The sequence below is a fragment of the Caretta caretta genome, chromosome 24, assembly GCF_965140235.1.
Source record: "Caretta caretta isolate rCarCar2 chromosome 24, rCarCar1.hap1, whole genome shotgun sequence".
Taxonomy (NCBI): Eukaryota; Metazoa; Chordata; order Testudines; family Cheloniidae; genus Caretta; species Caretta caretta.
Window position 1 is genome coordinate 16,926,947 of NC_134229.1, and position 10,627 is coordinate 16,937,573.

The window sequence follows — 10,627 nt, forward strand, 5'->3', positions numbered from 1 at the left end:
CGATGTGGCCAGAAGCACCTCGGACATGACGATGACGGCTACCAGTCGTACTGCACCGTCTGCTGCCACAAGGCAAGGGGTTGATGCTGCTGTGTAGCAATGCCGTACCATGTCTGCCAGCACCCAGGAGACATAGGGTGACGGTTACCTGAGCGGGCTCCATGCTTGCCGTGGTATGGCATCTGCACAGGTAACTCAGGAAAAAAGGCGCGAAACGATTGTCTGCCCTTGCTTTCACAGAGGGAGGGAGGGAACGGGGGCCTGACGATATGTACCCAGAACCACCCGCGACAATGTTTTAGCCCCATCAGGCATTGGGATCTCAACCCAGAATTCCAATGGGCAGCGGAGACTGCGGGAACTGTGGGACAGCTACCCACAGTGCAACGCTCCGGAAGTCGACGCTTGCCTCGGTCCTGTGGAAGCGCTCCGCCGAGTGAATGCACTTAGAGCATTTTCTGTGGGGACACACACACTCGAATATATAAAACCGATTTCTAAAAAACCGACTTCTATAAATTCGACCTAATTCCGTAGTGTAGACATACCCACAGAGACGCAGCCCAGGGAGAGCAGACCCTGTGCTGGGAGCCGGCCTGCAGCCACAGAGCCAGTGGGGCCGGAGAAGCAGCCCAGGGGGCTGGAGGCAGAGCAGAAGCAGCCGTGCTGAGGCCGAGTGGAGCCGGAGCTCGAACAGTGGGGCTGGGGCTGGAGCTGGAGCAGTCTGGAGCTGGGTGTGGTGAGCAACTGGGGCCAGCCAAGGGGGAACCCTGGCAAAGGGCCCAGGGCAGAAAGACACCCCCAGCCAAGGGTCCTGGCAGGCCAGACTGGGAAGGGGATCTGAACCCGGTGGGGGGCTGACGCTGGGAAGAAGGGTCCCACCGCCCAAAGCCCGGAGGTGTGTGGCCACCACCAGAGCAAGTGTCCGACCCACAGCATCCCTGCAGAACAGCCAGGGCCGGAGAAGGAGGCCTGGGACCTACAAGGCACCGAGTATGAACTGCCCTGATGTCCAGAGAAACTGTTTGTGATGTTCCCTGCCACAGAGCGGGGTGACAGGTTTTCCTTTAACCTTTTCCATTTTTCCTTATTCTTTTTTAAATTAATTGTTGATTAAATAACTTGTATTTACTTTAAATGGTATGTAATGATCAGTGGGTCAAGGTAGTGTCCAGTGCAGAGAGAGCATCCCGGAGTGGGGACACCCTAGCCCCTGTCCTAAGTGACCACAGCAGAGCTGAGGGTCGAGCCCCCCAGGAATCCTGGGCCCAGCCTTGTTGGGGTTACGAGGACTCGGCCAGACAGGAGAGTGGAAGAGGAGTTCTTAAGGGCAGGGAGGCCACTGGGTAAAGGAAGTGGGAGCGAGGACTCGGATCCTTCCACTAGCCCATTTCTCAGGGGTAGTGCAGAAGCCAGGAAAGTTCCCCACAAGAGCGGGACCATTCCCCTGCTTACACTAGGGCTCCGGATGCAGGAGTCAGACTGTCCCGTCCTGTCTGTCTGTGCAGCGCTGGGCACAGGGCGCTGGGGTCCTTCTTACAGTTTTGGACCCCTGGGAGGAATGAACAGCTCCCTGCAGTGACTGTATTTTCTCACACAAGAACTGAGGGCCCGGTTATTGTCAAGTGATATGCGGGGTGGGGGGAGAACTCATATTTGGAGCCCCGTCCCATGCGCAAAGGGGTCATGCAACATACTGTCAGTAGGGTCGGTGTTTGGGGAGGGGTCGTGTCCCAGGGATCCTTTGGGCTAGGACAGCCACTGGAGAGGGAAGATTTCCCATCACGCTGGGAGGGATTTGGGACGGAAGGCCCTTTCCCTTCCCAGCAGTGACCGGCTACATTGAAATGATCCATGACACTAGGGACGTGATCTGAGCAAGCCTGGCTCATGCTTTTTAACAGGTCTGGGGGTCCGCCTGTGGGTGCAGGTGGGAGAAGCTGTGGGGAAGTCTGAGGACAGAGTTAAGGTTTTCCAGTTGAGCCTCCCTGAGATTAGTCTGCCGAGAGCGGTGTGCCTGGGACTCTTTCTTTAGGGGAGAGTCGAGGGAGGGTTCAGGGAGCGCTGAAGGGAGATTTATTAATCACGATTGATATTCACACTCCTATATCCAGTCACACTCCACTTCCCATTTATGCTAGAATTGTCGACTAAGTGGGATAAAGAGTGGTCTTATGGTCTGTGTTTGTACTGTACCTTGGACAAGGGGATCCCAGACCATGACTGGAGACCGTAAGCCCTAGGACCACAACCACCAGCTACTCCACTGCCACTAATAAGTAAGAAAGAAGAAGAAGGAAAAGTAATAAATTGTAGACAGTAACTTTCTCCTTTTTATGCTGAAAGTTCTGCTGTGTCATGAAGGCTTTCAAAATCCCCTCCTCCCGATGGAATACCGAGGGACAACAATAATAAATATTTGCTTTCCCACCTATGTTCCTGTATCTATTACCTTTCACACTGACACTCAAATTGTCATTCCCATCACAATTCAGAGTCACTCCTGTTACCATTAATATTCCCACACCCATTCACACACGTCCTTAATAAGTGACCCTGGGGCCAACTGACAGTCTCCGCTGGGTTATTTTTTGAATCAGAAAGAGTTGCCTCAATCTATTAGTTTCCTTTCAAAATCCCGGCACGGACACTATGGAGCGATGGGCAACAAGAGGGAATATTGTCTGGGAATTAGAGACATAAAACCAGACTTCATTCCTGGCCTGGTGACCCTTCCCATTCCTGCGCCCAGTGGGGTCTTGTTTATAGATCTGCAGCCCCAATGCGGCCCATGGGATAAGGGGGAATCCGCAGCTGGTGTTTCTGTATGATCATTTATAGGTTTCGGTTCACTTTGTGCCTTGCACAGTAATACCGGGCGGTGTCCTCGGGCTTCAGGCTGTTCATTTGCAAATAAACTGTGTTGGGATTGTCCCTGGAGATGGTGAATCGCCCTTTGACAGAATCATAGGGGTGACTTGAATTTCCGAGACCCACTCCAGTCCCTTCCCAGGGGCCAGACGGGTCCAATCCATGAGATGGCTGCTGAAGGTGAACCTGGAGGCTTTGCAGGAGAGGCAGAGAGAGTCTCCGGGCTTTTTCACATACCTTCCGGACTCCACCAGCTGGACGTGGGACCGGACACCTGCTCATAAATCATCTGAGTACTCACAGTAACGATAGACTCTTCCTTTGCCACTGCAATGCGTTTAGGGGGAGAAATTACCTTCCAAAGCCACTATAATGAAAACTATGCAGAACCAAAGCCTCATTTCCCGGGTGCTGGAGGGGAAAGTTCTCAGGGGACTGGCTGGTAACTGCACAGACCCAGGGGGCTGTGGATTGTGTCTCCGGATGCAGCCTGGGCAGAGAGAGGGACAGATGTAAACTGGAAACTGACATATTTGCATATCCCCTTCATTATAAGAAACAGCAACTCCTTCCCCGAGCGGTCACACTGTCTAGGGCTGGGGAGACAAGACAAGGAGGAAGACCCGTAACTAGAGAAATAGATTAAATACATTAGATAGATCGGAGCTGCTGTACTGGTTCAGACCAATGGTCTCTCTTGCCCAGGATCCTGTCTCCGTCAGTGGCCGGGACCAGATCTTCAGGCAGAGTGAACAGAACAGGGACATTTCGAGCGATCCACCCCCATCTTCCGCTCCCCGCTTCTGGCATCAAAGATTTAGGGTCCCTCGAGCATTGGGTTGTGTCCCTGGCACTATTGGCTATTAGCCATAGATCCTCCATGAATGTTTCCAGTTCTTTTTTTGTACTTCTGGCCACCACAAACAAACCAACATCTTATGGCATGAGTGTCCCTGGTTAATTGTTTATTTTGTGGGGAAAAAAGTATTTAGTGTTGCTCCTATTAACACCCCTTTTCTTTCTCTATTATAAAAGTAAAGACATTTCTCTTTGTTCTCTCTCCTTCAATATGTAATGTAAATGGCCAGAGTGCCCCATGCCTGGATACCCATATTGCTGCACCTCTACCGGGATTTATAACCAGAAGGTGCTGACCGCCCAACTTCTCAAAATCGAGTCTCTTCTAAGTTGCCTCAAAAGGGGCAAAGGAAAACCCAGGGATATTAAATAACTAGTCCCCTTTAAAAAGCTCACCCTACGTGCACAGTAGGAAACTTGGTGTTGCAATGACAGAGGCCCCAGTATTGTATGCTAAGGAAGATATCTGAATTTCCCAAGGCTTTGATCAAGTGGCAGGCAGTGTCATGTGTTAAAGGTACAGTCACTCAATCCTTGCCAAACACGCTAGTACGTCACTCTCCTCCATGAGCTCCATGCTGGGAACTGGAGTCCATCCGAAGTTGAATTGATCAGTCCCTTAGGAAAAGGAGGAGACGCGAATGCGGCTACTCACCTCCCCTGCTTCAAACCCCTCATTCCCCAGCCCCTGAAGCTCTGGCACTGTGAAGCCGCGGCCTGGTGGGTTCAAGCAGTGAAGCAGTTCTTTACCCTTTCCCCAAATACACAAACCAGGGGTCATCCGATGAAATTAATAGCCAGCTGAGTTAATACAAACAAGGGGGAGTGAATGAAACTGATTATGAAACTACACCAGTCTGCAACTATTAATAGCCTGGGAGACTTTCTCTGGGCTGCTCTCATCGCCTGTCCCTTGCAGTCGGTGGCTGCTGTTACTGCAGGGGAAGGTTTCTGTCTGAGCTCAGACTCACTTCCCTGCACTGTGTCTCTGGCACAGTAATACGTGGCGGTGTCCTCCGCTCTCAGTTTCTGCATGTGCAGGCAGAAGTCGGTGCTGTCCTTGGGGGCTGTGAATCGGCCCTGGACGGAGGAGGCCTAGTACTTGCTGTTCCCCTCGTGGTGATACAGCGCCAGCCACTCCAGCCCCTTTCCCGGCTCCTGTCTGATCCAGCCCATGCAGGTGCTGCTACGATATGAAGTGGGTCCCACAGGATCCCGGGAAGGGACTGGAGTCACATCCCTCCAGATGTAAGGGCTGAACTACTGTCTGTTGAAGGGAACGTAAAGACCCACTGTTGGCTTTAGCGGACTGTGGGTCAGGCCTTTAGACAGAAGAGTAGCCGGCTAGGGACCAGGGCACCATCATGGGAAAATCTGTGTTTGTATGGATGGCAGAGGTGTCTGGGACCTGGTGTCTCCTTTCAAGAGAGTGTTAGAACTATTGTTGCATTTTGTTATTTTTCAAAGGAAGCTGAGAGCCTTTGTACCTATTTCCCAACAAACTGCAATAGGATTTTAGGCACCTTTGAAATCCAAGTCCTAGTTATGACACCTTGAACAATCGATTCCCCAAATATTCCTCTTCTGCAGTGTGCATTTTTACTCTACTGACAGATAGGTTCCACATTCAAATATGTGAATATTCAAGACTCCCCAGTTTTTATGGACACATGATCGTAGATGGATAGACAGATCTGATAGCCGATGACAGATATTTTTGCCCTGTCTCTAGATCCTGTTCTGGTGCCTTGTGCTGCATTGTCTGGGGGAGTGCTTCCCCCAAGCGGCGCACAAGAGAAGCACAATTCTGCAGCTTGCGTTTTTGTATTAGCAGTATCTGCATTCCCCTCACTATGGGCCCGTGTGACGAAGTGGGACTGTTCTTAATGTTTCCTCTGAATAGTGTAGGGGTGCCTCAGTTTCCCCTATGCAGTTCTTAAGTATCTAGGTGGTGGGATAAGGGTGGATGATCATTGCAGAGCCCTAGAGGGCAGGTGTGGGCATGGGGAGCAGTTCCAGAGCATTGCCCAGGGACTCCGTGGCAACTGGTGGGAGCGGTGGGATGTACTGCACCCCATGTACGGCGCTTCCTGCAGTAAGTGACGGGGGAGCAGTAAAACGAAGGGGGACTGACAAGGACCAGGCGTGCTGAAGGCTCAGAGAGGAGCAATTTTAGGGGGCGGTTAACCCCTGGGAGTGTGTGACCAGCACGAAGGACTGTGCAGTGTTGGGGTCCCCCTGCAGACTGCAGTGAGCAGTTTCAGGGGCGGAGGAGCCTGCGGCTTGGCCCTGGGAGAGAGAAGGACTTTTGCAGTAACAGGGTCCCCCGGGGGATTGCAGCGAGCAGTCCCAGGGGGGAGGAGTCTGCAGCTCGACCCTGGCAAAGAGGTGGTGACCTCGAGAAGGGCTGGCACACTAGGGGTTCTCCCTGGAAACCGTGGGGAGCTGAGAGCACACAGGCCTGTGAGTCCACAACAACTTGGGAAGAGCGGAGTGAGGGCCTGTCACCGTCTCCTTAAGAAGGACATTGTAACCCTGTGCAGAAAGAGAGGGTTGAGCATTGGAAAGTTCACCAAAGCACAGTCTAGTCAGCAGGGTGGGAAGGCGAGGAGAGTAGAAGATGAGTGTCCCTGGACCTTACCTGTTACCTGGGTGGAGAATAGGGACAGTGAAGGGAACGTGCCCGTGTCTGTCAGGGGTGTTGACTTGCCTGTGGAGGGAGCTACCCTGATCTCCAAGCAGTTGTCTGTGACCAGCCTTGTGTGCTGGGACAAGGGGAATGAGATCCCAAGCTGGGTGTCTGGGAAAGGAAAAAGTGTGTCTGGCTCTTCTTTGTCTGTGGAGCAGACAGAAGGGGCCTTTCAGCCTGTGATGGTTGAGGGTCGTGCAGTTGTCTCAGAGTTGGTTCTGGATTCAGCTAAAGCCCAGGAAGGGAAGGGTCCTAAGTTTGTGTCTGCTCGGGAGAATGGCCCTGTAACTAGGTCGCATCCAGTTAGTGTCTATGTAAAATCCCAGAGAGCAGACAATTCTGGTGCTTGTATTTTGCCTGTTGCTAGTGTGTTGTTGGGAAAGGGTGGAGCAACTCTGTCTAATCAGGGTGAGATCCTAGCCAGGGCACAAGGAGAGCAGAAAGGTGATTTGATTGTGTTACCTACTGAGGGTGTGGAAACCTGTAGCAAGAAGGAAAAGATTCCTGAACTTGTTTGTGGCAAAGGGAAGGAGAATGTGTCTGACCTTTTCTCTAGGAAGTCTGTAAGTTTGCCTGAAAGGGGATTGTGGAGGAATCAGCCGGATGGGCCAGAGGTAATTCTGGATGTAAGGGAGACCCAGAAAGAGTCTGTTGTTGCTCAGGAAAGTGTTCCTCTAGAGCAAGCCCTCGGTGAAGAGGGTAAGAGCAGAATTTCTGTGAGGGGTGAATTGTTGTCTAGAAAAGCCCTACGGAAAGGAATCCTCATGGAGTCTTTGCAAGCAGTTTACTGCAACTGAAGGGCGTGAAAGTGATTTAATCAAGAAAGTTTCAGTTCCTAACAGCCAGAAATTTTCTGTTGTGAATGGATCCACTGACTTTCCTGTTGAAAGATCCAGTGTGGATAGCTTTGAGAAGGTCTCAGATGAAGTGAAAGCTGTTAAGAAAGTTAAACAGTCCAGCTTGTTGGGGAGAAGACCCAATCCCAGTTTGACCCCCTGGGGTTTTGGGGTGGCCAAAGGGCACGGGCCGCATAAACCTTCCCACATGCGGCCTGCGAGTGCTATTGAACACCCCTGACCTAAGGGAGGGCGTGAAACTGGAAGGGCCTGGTGTAACTCCTACCAAGGAATGGGAGAGATGCTGGGGCATCCATGGGAACACTGATGGCTTCGAACTTCCCCAGGTCACCAGCTAAAGTGACCCCGCTCAGTTCGATCTCGAAGGGGGGAGAGATGTGACGAAGTGGGACTGTTCTTAATGTTTCCTTTGAATAGTGTGGGGGTGTCTCAGTTTCCCCTATGCAGTTCTTAAGTATCTAGGGGGTGGGATAAGGGTGTATGATCCTTGCAGAGCCCTAGAGGGCAGGTGTGCAGGGGTCTGGACACAGAGAATGGCCGACACCCTGTTTCCTGGCATCTCATGGCCTGGGCCCTTTCCCCCTTCGAGGTGAGAGCTAAAGGGTTGGAGAATAAAGGAATCAGGTGACCTCCTGGCCGGGAAAAGGACAAAGCCCGGAGGAGGAGGGGCTGGAGCGAGTTTCAGTTTGGGGCTGGCTGGGACATGGAGTGAAGGGCAGACGTGGTTGTCTGACTCCCTGCCCCCCAAAATGGACCCAGCTGAGGGGTCCTATTCTCTGCACCTACAAGCTCTGTGTTAGACCATGTTCCTGTCATCTAATAAACCTCTGTTTTACTGGCTGGCTGAGAGTCACGTCTGACTGCGGAGTTGGGGGGCAGGACCCTCTGGCTTCCCCAGGAGCCCTGCTTGAGTGGACTCGCTGGGGGAAGCGCACGGAGGGACAGAGGAGGCTGAATGCTCCGAGGTCAGACCCAGGAAGGTGGAGCCGGGGGAGCTGTGTGTCCTGCAGACAGGCTGCTCCCCGAGAGGAGACTTCCCCAGAGTCCTGCCTGGCTTCGCGGGGAGCCGTTCCAGAGCATTGCCCGGGGACGCCGTGACACCCCGTCCTCACTGGCAAGCGTCTGCGCAGTTAAGCGGCGTTCTGCGCCGTCGCTCCCGAGGTGCACACGGCCAAGCCACTTCGTGCGCAGAACCTGCCCGTTGTAGGGCTTTAGAAAAGCCCCGACGAGAGGCGTCGAGCTTCCTGCGCCGGGGCTACAGAGCCGCGGTGCCGGCGTAGACACCCTGGTCAACGACAGCGCTGCGACCGGCCTCCGGGAGGTGTCCCCCGATGCCCGTTCTCACCTTTCTGGGGTCAGCGGTTTGAAATCTACTGCCCTGCCCTCGGGTGACCCACCGTCAGCCCCAGCCCGTACGTTCCTTTGCAAATTTGAAAGTCCCCTTCCTGTTTCTCGGTGACGCGTGCAGTGGTCTCAGTGCATCTGTCCAGGTGGCCCTGCCTGCTCCAGGCACCAGGCGATGCCCGGCTTGCAGCAATGCCGAGCTGCTGGACCTCGTCGGCATTTGGGGAGAGGAATCATAGAATCATAGAATATCAGGGTTGGAAGGGACCCCTGAAGGTCATCTAGTCCAATCCCCTGCTCGAAGCAGGACCAATTCCCAGTTAAATCATCCCAGCCAGGGCTTTGTCAAGCCTGACCTTAAAAACCTCTAAGGAAGGAGATTCTACCACCTCCCTAGGTAACGCATTCCAGTGTTTCACCACCCTCTTAGTGAAAAAGTTTTTCCTAATATCCAATCTAAACCTCCCCCACTGCAGCTTGAGACCATTACTCCTCGTTCTGTCATCTGATACCATTGAGAACAGTCTAGAGCCATCCTCTTTGGAACCCCCTTTCAGGTAGTTGAAAGCAGCTATCAAATCCCCCCTCATTCTTCTCTTCTGCAGGCTAAACAATCCCAGCTCCCTCAGCCTCTCCTCATAACTCATGTGTTCTAGACCCCTAATCATTTTTGTTGCCCTTCGCTGGACTCTCTCCAATTTATCCACATCCTTCTTGTAGTGTGGGGCCCAAAACTGGACACAGTACTCCAGATGAGGCCTCACCAATGTCGAATAGAGGGGAACGATCACGTCCCTCGATCTGCTCGCTATGCCCCTACTTATACATCCCAAAATGCCATTGGCCTTCTTGGCAACAAGGGCACACTGCTGACTCATATCCAGCTTCTCGTTCACTGTCACCCCTAGGTCCTTTTCCGCAGAACTGCTGCCTAGCCATTCAGTCCCTAGTCTGTAGCGGTGCATTGGGTTCTTCCGTCCTAAGTGCAGGACCCTGCACTTATCCTTATTGAACCTCATCAGATTTCTTTTGGCCCAATCCTCCAATTTGTCTAGGTCCTTCTGTATCCTATCCCTCCCCTCCAGCATATCTACCACTCCTCCCAGTTTAGTATCATCCGCAAATTTGCTGAGAGTGCAATCCACACCATCCTCCAGATCATTTATGAAGATATTGAACAAAACCGGCCCCAGGACCGACCCTTGGGGCACTCCACTTGATACCAGCTGCCAACTAGACATGGAGCCATTGATCACTACCCGTTGAGCCCGACAATCTAGCCAGCTTTCTACCCACCTTATAGTGCATTCATCCAGCCCATACTTCCTTAACTTACTGACAAGAATACTGTGGGAGACCGTGTCAAAAGCTTTGCTAAAGACAAGAAACAATACATCCACTGCTTTCCCTTCATCCACAGAACCAGTAATCTCATCATAGAAGGCGATTAGATTAGTCAGGCATGACCTTCCCTTGGTGAATCCATGCTGGCTGTTCCTGATCACTTTCCTCTCATGCAAGTGCATCAGGATTGATTCTTTGAGGACCTGCTCCATGATTTTTCCAGGGACTGAGGTGAGGCTGACTGGCCTGTAGTTCCCAGGATCCTCCTTCTTCCCTTTTTTAAAGATTGGCACTACATTAGCCTTTTTCCAGTCATCCGGGACTTCCCCCGTTCGCCACGAGTTTTCAAAGATAATGGCCAATGGCTCTGCAATCACAGCCGCCAATTCCTTCAGCACTCTCGGATGCAACTCGTCCGGCCCCATGGACTTGTGCACGTCCAGCTTTTCTAAATAGTCCCTAACCACCTCTTTCTCCACAGAGGACTGGCCATCTCTTCCCCATTTTGCGATGCCCAGCGCAGCAGTCTGGGAGCTGACCTTGTTAGTGAAGACAAAGGCAAAAAAAGCATTGAGTACATTAGCTTTTTCCACATCCTCTGTCACTAGGTTGCCTCCCTCATTCAGTAAGGGGCCCACACTTTCCTTGGCTTTCTTCTTGTTGC